The sequence below is a fragment of the Elephantulus edwardii genome, unplaced genomic scaffold, assembly GCF_000299155.1.
Source record: "Elephantulus edwardii isolate Elephantulus edwardi_28Jun2011 unplaced genomic scaffold, EleEdw1.0 scaffold00491, whole genome shotgun sequence".
Classification (NCBI taxonomy): domain Eukaryota; kingdom Metazoa; phylum Chordata; class Mammalia; order Macroscelidea; family Macroscelididae; genus Elephantulus; species Elephantulus edwardii.
This window is the reverse complement of record NW_006400241.1, coordinates 110,656-120,531: the sequence shown is the minus strand read 5'-3', so window position 1 is coordinate 120,531 and position 9,876 is coordinate 110,656. Positions and strand designations below refer to the sequence as shown.

Genomic DNA, 9,876 nt, shown 5'->3' with positions numbered 1-9,876 from the left:
TCAGAGACAGCGTGATTGGCACAGGACAGGGCAGGGTTTAGGACTTTTGTACACAGGGTCACCATGAGTCTCAAGTGACTAGACGGCACATAACAACAACAACAACAACAATAATTTAGGTAGAAGGTCTGTGAGGATGACAGTATTGAACAGACATTAAAACATACACAACTAAGATTAATGCGGGAAAACAATTTGTTCTCCCAACACGTAAATGACTGTCATGAGAACATAGCCAAGCAGAACCTAAGAAGGATGAGGTCAGTGTCAGCATCAGCACCCCATCCGGATCCCAAACACATATAACAGAGATGCAGAACCTGAAACAAACAGTTCAGAGCTCATTTCTTCAGTGCATCCAAGAAGCAACTGAGGCCCAAATAGGCAAGAGACTACAGTTAAGGTGCAGGCGAGACTCGCCAAGTTCTAAGCCAAGTACTTAAGGATTCAAGCTACTCAGAAATGAGAAGATGTAGCTCCCCTTTGCTGCCTTGGCGTTGAACAGGTGAAGTTCCCAAATACTTCTGGTCCTTGAAGTAAGTTTTAATCCTCAGGGAAATTATTCTGAAGTGCACTGAAGATGATGTAGCATTGACACGTCTTTGCAGATGCTGAAAATGAAAGAAATCTGGGTCGCACCACCTTACATGTGTAAAGAACACTTTATAGCTCACCAAACACACAAGATTTACAGTGCACTCTATACACAAGCTTTCATTTGGTTCTTCTCACATCTACTTACTGACCAAATTTTATGGATTATGTAAAAATACTTAGAGTAGCTGAGTGATTTATTATAAAGGCAAATAAGAGTTTTGAGAATGCTAATCATAGAAGAAAACAACTGGGACATAGATGGGCGTTAAAAATATAAGTGAGGAAGAGGCAAGGACAGGAAGGACAAGGAAACTATTCCTAGAAAAACTGGACATCTCAGAGACAGATCTGGCCAGGGTGAGGAAAGCAAGTGCAGGAGGCAAAGTACACATCAGGTGCTTGATGCCAACCTGGTAGCAAGGACTTGAGAAGGCAGATGCTGAGGAGAGGATGCTCAGAGAACAGTGCAGAGTGAGGGGAACTCAGTGAACAAGTGTTGGGAGAAATTATGAAGTTAACAGAAACACAGACTGGTCTCGAGCAGATCAAGATAGCATTTCCAACACAGGTCTGAGGAGGGGGGCCACTCCCAAACAGGGAAAAGCTTCAGACCCAGTGGCTCAGGCTAGCTTCCACCACCCAGTGAGACAGAGGAGAACCAGACATGCTTAGGCAGGAACAAAAGTAAGCCTTTTCCACATTGTTAGTGTTGTTTCTTAGGTGTTGTCATGGCCATCATCATTCATAGCGACCCTATAAACAGCAGATCTAAACCTTGCCTTACCCTGTGCCACTCTCATGACCTCTGTCATGCTCACTGTAGTAATCACTGCATCAATGCACATCTTTAAGCATCTGCTGCTCTTTCATGGACCCTCTACTTCCCCAGCATAATGTCTCTTCAAAAATATATGCCTTTTGAATATATGCCCCAAACAAGCCCTAAACTTGCCTCTAACGGGCTCTCAGGTTACACTTCCTTTAAGACAGATTTGCTTTTTGCCAATCCATGGGATATTCAGGACTCTTCTCCAATAGTTCTTTGGTTTTTCTCATTCATTGTTGAACTTGCAGATGCACAGGAAGCAACAGAAAATACCATGGTTTGGATTAGATGCACTTGGGCTTTTGACTGACTTTCTTGCTCATTAGAGGTTTAGAGAGGTCCTTGACAGCCTATTTCCCCAGTGTTATACATATCTTTTGATTTCTCGACTGGTGGTACCATGAGTTGATTATGTTGCTGTTATGTGCTGTCAAATTGTCTGCAACTCATAGTGACCCTATGTACAATAAATAGTTCAGAACTCTGTCCTATCTTGAGCCAATGCCATTGTCTCCAAGACACCTACACCCATTACCTCAGTTACTGAGTCAATCCACCTCATCCAGGGTCCTTTTCTCTTGCATTGTCCCTCTACCCTTCAAGCATGATGTCTTTCTCCAAGGACCAGTCTTTTCTGGCAACTTGCCCAAACTATATGAGATGCAGCTTCAAAATCCTTGCCTCCAAGGAGAAATTTGGTCTCATCCTCTCCAGGGCATATCTGTTTGTTCCCTTGGCAGTCCATGGTATGTTCAATACTCTTCTCCACCATCACAACTCAAAGGCATCGATTCTTCTTCTGTCATCCTTAGTCATGGTCCAGATCTCTGATGCATAGTGAGTAATTACAAAGACTTGCAATTTGGATCAGGTACACGTTAGTCTCTGGACTGACACCATTGCTTTTCAGTACTCTGGAGAGCTCCCTGATAGCAGATTTTACTGATTCAATTCATCTTTTGATTTCTTTACTGCTGTTGCCAAGAGTGTTGATTGTGGAACCAAGCAAGCTGAAATTGTTAACACTCTAAATCTCTTCTCTATCATGATACTGCCAACTGACCCAATGGTGAAAAAAACTTTTTTCCTTGATATTTAGTTTCAATCCATACTGACGACTGTGGTCCTTGACCACTTGTTTGTTTGTTTAGATTTATAATGGATTATTTATTTAAATCTCATGGGCCAACTTAGCATTTCCATGAACTCAGGGAGCAGAAACTTTCACAGGCTTCACAATTTTTTGTTCAGCCTTAGTTGCAGCAATTATGGTCTTATTTTAAAATTTTTATTTTATTAATTTTAATGAACGTTTACAGAAATTTTCGATTTCCATTCATTCATTGTTGCATTTTTCTCCCTGTCCACCCCTTCCCCCCAGTTCACTCTTCTCTTTGAAAAGTAAAAGACAAATTCCTGTTAGGTGCTTGTTTAGCTTTTTTTTGCTTCCTTGGCAGCCCTGATAGCCTGTTCTCGTTGAACCTTACTAACTTCATGCTTTTGATTCCTCTTGGCCGTTATAGCAGCAAGGGATGCACCGGTGATGGCCATTTGGAATTTGACTGAGTGGCAGGTGCTTTTCTTTAGAATTTCTTCCACTTGGCCCTTCTTGTGCTTCCTTCTGTAGAACACAGTCCAATTCATCTGCCGTGGATTCCTTTTGGAAAGAAGAGCCGACTCGCATTTTGCATTAAGAAACTGGAACACTTTCCCATCGGTACTGGTGTAGTGCCTTCTGTGCCAGGGGTAGAACTTGTACCCACTGAAACTGCACATGCTGTGACTTCACAGGAACAGGAAAGATGGCAAAGAGTGGTCCTTGACAGCAAACACTTCAGGTCTTTCTCAATTTCAAGTAAGCAAGGTTGTGCCATCTGCATAGGGCAGGCAGTTGATGAGTCTTCCTCCAATCCTGACACCACATTTCTCCTCATAAAGCCTAGCCTCCTGTATAATCTGCTCCACATATAGACTGAAAAGGTTAGATTCATGTAAAATGAAATAATTGAAAACTTACATCTTTTGTACACTGATCATATTATTGTCTATTTATCTGGTGGTGAAGATTTTTGTTTTGTTGACGTTGAGATGTAATCCATATTGAAGGCTATAGTCTTTGATCTTCTGCAGTAAGTACTTCAAGTTTTCTTCACTTTATGCAAGCAAAGTTTTATCATCTGCATAACACAGGTTCTTGAATGTGATTCGTGAGCCTCAGGGAACAGGTGTTCCCCTTACTTTTAGGCAAAACCATCTTCATGAATACACTAAGGAGCAAAGAGTGAAGGTGCCAAGGATCCAATGAGAGGATGGTGGAGATAATGGGGGTACTGGGGGTACATGTAGCTTTAACCTGTCCTGACCCACCCCACAGGTGTTCCTTAGAGTTGGGGTAACAGAAGCGACAGGGGAGGAGCCACTGGAAGTGTTCCTACAGAGGCAGAGCCCCTGGGGCTGGGCACTCCCACGTCTCCTGAGCCGACTCCTCACTAAGACAGGCCAACCAAGAGTGGGTTCTGCTCACAGATTTTAAATCTTCTATGAAAATCTTCTCTGGGGCAGAGGCATGCATACTAGACCTACTACTTGACAATTTTAAGACAGGCCAAAGGGGAGGGAAGATATGAAGCAATTGTTTTCCAAAGAAGTACTCACCATTTCATCAAATGAATTCTCTTATTTCCCTGGAATACCACAAAGCCTGGAGCTGTGAATCCTAAAACTGTCATTGTGCCTGTTGAATCCTGAGAAGATAGAAAAAAACTGTATTTAGAATAGGAAAAAGTAAAATCAGTGATAAGTGGTATGCTTATCCATCCTCATCCTGTGTCAACTTCAGGTTGATTCCAGTGATTCTAGAAGTACATAAGGTTTTAGGATAGGCGTTCTCAGAGCAGGGCTTCCAAAGCCTGGGTGGGGTGTAGAAATAGTAGCTTCTTTGAGTTTTGGATCTTCTGACCATTCAGGTACCTTCTGGGAAAATACAGATTTATCCCAAACATCTGTGTCTACTTCCCAGTGCATTCTGGGGTTGCCTGTCAGCTCAGCCTGATCCTGTACTGAGGGCAAACGTTCTTGGTTGCCATTAGTGATGGCATGCCTTAAATGGAACTCTGGGTTTATACTCTAATGTGACTCAACCTCACCTATGATGTCTGGAAATATCGGCATAAAAATATGATCAGAAAAGCTTACTTTGCTTCCAATCTGTGTCATTCATGCACATTCAGAATCCCATAAATGAAATGAGGGCAAAAGAACTAAGGCAAAAAAAAAAAAGAAGAATAAATCAAGTCAGGGTCTAGGGAATAAATAAAATAAACAGAGGAGGTCATGTTGGTGATAAAACTCCAATTCATGAAATGAAATAATCTGGTTTACACTATTACCACGAAGGGATGGCTGGCAAATACTCTCCAATAACTGCTGGGCAGAAGACGAGGATGCAGGAGCTTCCATGGGAAAGCAACACCTGTTCCCCGAGCTGGCTGCACTTTGACATCACTGGAGCTTAAAGAAAAACCCTGACACTGGTCTGAACCCCAGAGGCCCTGGTATAAATGGATGAGGTGCTCCCTGGGCAGCCGGCTCTTATGGAGTCCCCACATGACTCTGTAGAACAGTGGAAGAGTTACAAGAATAGGACTTTTCGAAATTGTTGTAATTATGTGTCACCAAGTTGCATGCGACTCATAGCGATCCTATGTACAACAGCTCTAAATCCTGCTCTATCCTGAGACACCCTTACTGTCTCTGACACATCCATTCTCATTTCCCTAGTCACTGAATCAATCCATCTTATCAAGGGTCTTCCTCCTACCCTCCCAAGCATGACATCCCTCTCCATGGACTTGTCCCTTCTTGCAACATGACTAAAGTATATCAGACAAAGCTTCAGAACCCTTGCCTCCAAGGAGCAGCCTAGTTTCACCCTCTCCAGGATGTAATTAATCCCATCAGGGTAATGAAGTGTCCCAGGATAACTAAAAAGCTTGTTTAATGTTTGGTTTAGGCCTAAAGTTGGTGTCTGGCTGCTTCATGGTTATTCTACATTAGGACATTTCTGAATAATGTGCACTTAAGCTAGGAAATCAAAAGATTAATTGCATTGGGAAAGTGTGCTCTCAGGGACCTCTCCAGAGTACGGAAGACCAAAGATGTCAGTCTGGAGATTAATGCAAAACCTAATCCAGGTTTTACATAACATGGCAGAAAGCTGGACAATGGCTAGAGGTGACAGAAGGAAAATTGATGTCTTTGAGCTCTGGTGCTAAAGAAGAGTACTGAATATACCATGGACTGCTAAGAGAACAAACAGTTTCATCCTGGAGAGGGTGAAACTAGGCTGCTCCTTGGAGGCAAAGATTCTGAAGCTTTTCCTGACATGCTTTGGATGTGTTTCAAAGAATAACCAGTCCTTGGAGAGGGGTGTCATGCTTGGGAGTTTGGAGGGACAGCGTAAGAGAGGAAGACCCATGATGAGATGAATTGACTCAGTGACTGAGGTAATGAGGGTAGGTATGTCAGACACAGTAAGACAATAAGGGTCACCATGAGTCACAAGGTACATAACAACTACAAGCATGGTTTTGGGGACTTGTTTCAAAGGCAGCACTTGTTTCCAGGCTGCACGGTGGGAATTCCGATGGAGTGGCTCTGGGGTCAGGGCTGGTGACAGGCAGAAGGGTTGTGCTTCCCACCTGGGAGAGGTCAGGACTGTGCAATAAGATGATGAAAGGGGAAAGCAAAATAAACATGATGCTGAAATTCAAACTTTCCCCCTTTTATAATTGCAGTTCAGATGGTAACAGATTGTTAGGAACCTGTGGCCTCTTGGGGCTAAACCGTCTATGTGATGAATGAATCCTTGCCTGCTAATTAGGAAAACATGGCTTCTACACAGCAATTAGCAATTGATGAGAAGATTTCAGTGGAGTTGTTTCTTCCAGTTAGGGGCTGAGGTCTGGGGAGGGTTTAGGAAGGGCCTGCACACCCATTCACCACACAATGAGGGACTGTGAGGAGCAGTTACCTTGCATGGGTGAGGATCCACTCCATAGGTTTCCAACGTGTGAGCTTTCAGTAGTAAATTAAACTCAGCAACTGGTGGACTCTGGCCTCTAAATTCACAAGAAAAATTTAGGGCATTATCAAGGAAAATTAAAAAATGAAGACCACAGATTTAACAAAGGATAGCATTCTAGGCTTAAGAAGAGGGATATTTCCTACTAAAAAAGTTATCAATAAGGTCAATCATGATTTTTCACCACCAGAATCCTCTGCTGATGCCCACTGCAGGCTAGCTTCTAAACCAGAAACAGGAGATGGACCACACAAGTCATTATGATGACTAGTATTACTATGTCATATACTTAGAGAGGGAGCTTTGATGGCCTAGTTCTAAGAAACTGTGCTGCAATCCTGAAGGCATGCAGTTTGAGGCCACCAGCTCTATGGGAGAAAGATGGGCAATCTCTTCCCCTGTGATTAACTGCCTTTGAAACCTGCTAGAGGGTCCGCTATGGGTTGGTTCTGACTCCATGGTAGATAATACAATAACAACTTACTCAGAGAACTGGACTGTTCCCCAAGGATACTTCCATGGCCTCTATACATCCCTAGCAACCAAGAAGAGCTTGCTTAGGACAATTTTCTTTTTCAAGAATTCATTTCCTCTTTCAAGAGGTAAGATTACATCTCCTAAAATCCTCCTCTGAGATGGGCTGCTCCCCCAACTTGGAAGCATCCTGTGATCTGCAGGGTTCTCTCTGGATGATTTTTGGAAGCAGGTTTCCAGCCTCTTTTCTTGTCTTCATTTGGCGGTTTGTCTGGAGGTTCTGGCGAAAGCTGTCCAGCCTGACAGTGACACACAATATGCCCCAAGGAGTGGTGGCCACTGTGCATCAAATAAGTTGGTCTAGAATCCATTGGGTCACCACCATGGCAGGTAACAACAATACCACTGAGCCACCACTGCCCTCTGCTTTGCTCCTAAGCCCCAGAACCATGGCTGCCGAGTCAATTCCCATTCATGATGACCTTTCATTTGGTTTCAAGACTATATAGGTGGAGACTTCTTATCTTTCTGCCTCAGAGTAGCAGGATTTTAAAGGGACCTTTTGGTTACCAGTCCAACGCATTATGCAGTAGAAATTCCTTAACATTAAAAAAAAGGTTCTACCCTCTTGGAAAAGTAGTGTTCTGGGGCGGGGGGAGCCTTGGGAGGGGACAAATGTGCAACAATAAATGAATGGAAATCCAAAGCCTCTGTAAATTTTTACTGAAATTAAACAAATTTAAATTTAAAAAAAAAGAATTCAGTTAGAGTAAGGATGGCAATGGATTTATAACAGCTCAAGCTAATAACACTATATCGTGGCATGGAGGAGGAATGGTGGAAATGTATCCACATTTATGACATTCCTCTTACCAAAACCATTTATCGAAAATAGGAACTCCATTAGAACATGTATCTCTGGATTGGAAATGATGATATTGTTAATATTTCTAGCCTTAAGCTTTAAAGATTATAATGTTCAAAATTATTTGTATGCATTTGTTTAAATTTTCCCCTCTTTTAACAACTGGGATCTAGAGGGAAGAGAAAAGACCAGAGAATGGCCAAAATTATTGGGGCAGCTATTGCTGCCAGTTTAGGGCCTGTGCCAGGAAAAGGAAGTCTTACTCATATACAGTGCCACCCAAAGGTAATAAAGGAGGTCAGAATTGCTTCCACTGTGGAAAGCTGGGCCACTTCAGTAGACAGTGTCAGTGAGAGCCACAGATAGGCAAGGGAGTAGAGAGGAAGCTCCCACTCACTTGCTTTAAGTGTGGATCTGAAGGACACTTGGCCAAGGGTGGCCTACATCAGGTCCTCGTAGCTGACAGGACTGACAGGCCCCAGCTCCCAGCTGGAAACAAAGGAGGACGCTTCAACAATTTAGATCCTCCCAGAAGAGCTGTGGGTGAGCATTAACATTACTGGTAAGTATATTCATTTTCTCCGGGACACAAGAGCCTACTATTTGGTCCTAAAAGCCTTCTGGGGTCCCAACTCTTCTCACTATTTCTTAGTTGTTGGAATTGACGGAAAACCTCATAAGCAGTTCCTTACTTCACCTCTGCCTTGCATGCGGACTTCTGAGTTGTAAAACAACCCAGTGGTAGATAAGTAACATAGTTGAGCCTCTAAAAAAAAAGGTTCCTTTACTGCTAGTGTTCTGAAATTTCCACTGAAGGCATCTTGACAGGAGCATGCTGCTCAGTCTGGGTGCGTGCTTCTTTCAAACATCTTGAGCCTTCCCTCTCTCCTCCCCTACCGCTCCTCCCATTCTCTCTGTCCTTTCCTTTGAGAAATTTGAGTAAATGAATCTTGAAACTCTCAAGTCTATCCTGTACATCTATTGTCTGTTTGTTCTGAGGTTTAAAAACTATTTTATACTGGTTTGCTCATAAAGTTAATACACATTGTGTTTCATTGAATTCTTCATTCATACTGTGTTTCATGAAATCACTGTCATGCACTGTTTTAGAAAATCAAACATTGCTGGACGTTCCCCATCCTTACCTGGTCTTTTCAGGTCCCTGTTTGATCCTTCCCATTTGTTTCCCTCCCTCCACTTAGCAAACTGTGCAACCCTGTGCTTTCACTCCTACCTATCCTCACCTGTCTGCTCCTGCCCTTTCCTCTCCTTGAGTCCTGTTACATTCTTTAATAGTTACCGTTCTATTTTTGTAATAATGGTCTTATGCAGTATTTGTCTTTATGAGGCTGAATTAGTTCACTCGTCATAATGCTCTCCAGTCTCTTCCAAGTTATGTAGTATTTTTTTAAGATTGTTGCTCCTGAGTGCTGCGTAGTATCCCACTGTGTGAATGTACCACGATTTCTCAATCCATTCAATTGTAGTTGGACATCTGGGTGGTTTTCATGATCTTGGAATGGCGAATAATGCTGCTAAGAACATTGGAGTACAGATCTCCATTTGTGTCTCTGTTCTAATTTCCTTAGGGTATATAAAAGGTGATCTGAGAGCAAAAATTATTGAGCAACATCATTGATATCACATGCAAGCAAGATTGTGCTGAAAATTAACCATAAATGACTAGAACAGCACATCAACAGAGAACTGATAGGAGTACAGGCTGGGTTTAGAAAAGGCTGAGGTATTAGAGACAGTATAGCTAATGTAAGATGGATCTTGGATGAAAGCAGAGAATACCAGAGGAATGTCTGTCTGTGTTTCATTGATTATGCAAAGGCATCTGACCATTTGGAACACAACAAACTGTGGCTAACTCTGAGAAGAATGGGAATTCTAGAACCCTTGACTGTGCTTATGCAAAATCTATACTCGGACCAGGAGGCAGTAATCAGAAAAGAGCAAGGAAACACTGCATGGTTAAATATCAGGAAGGTGTATGCCAGGGATGTGTTCTATATCCATATCTTT

At 42.6% G+C, this 9,876-nt stretch overlaps 1 pseudogene; it reads right to left on the bottom strand.

Annotated features, from left to right (window-relative positions):
• The window catches only part of LOC102865518, a 193,763-nt pseudogene that overhangs the window by 94,266 nt on the left and 89,621 nt on the right, over positions 1–9,876 (bottom strand).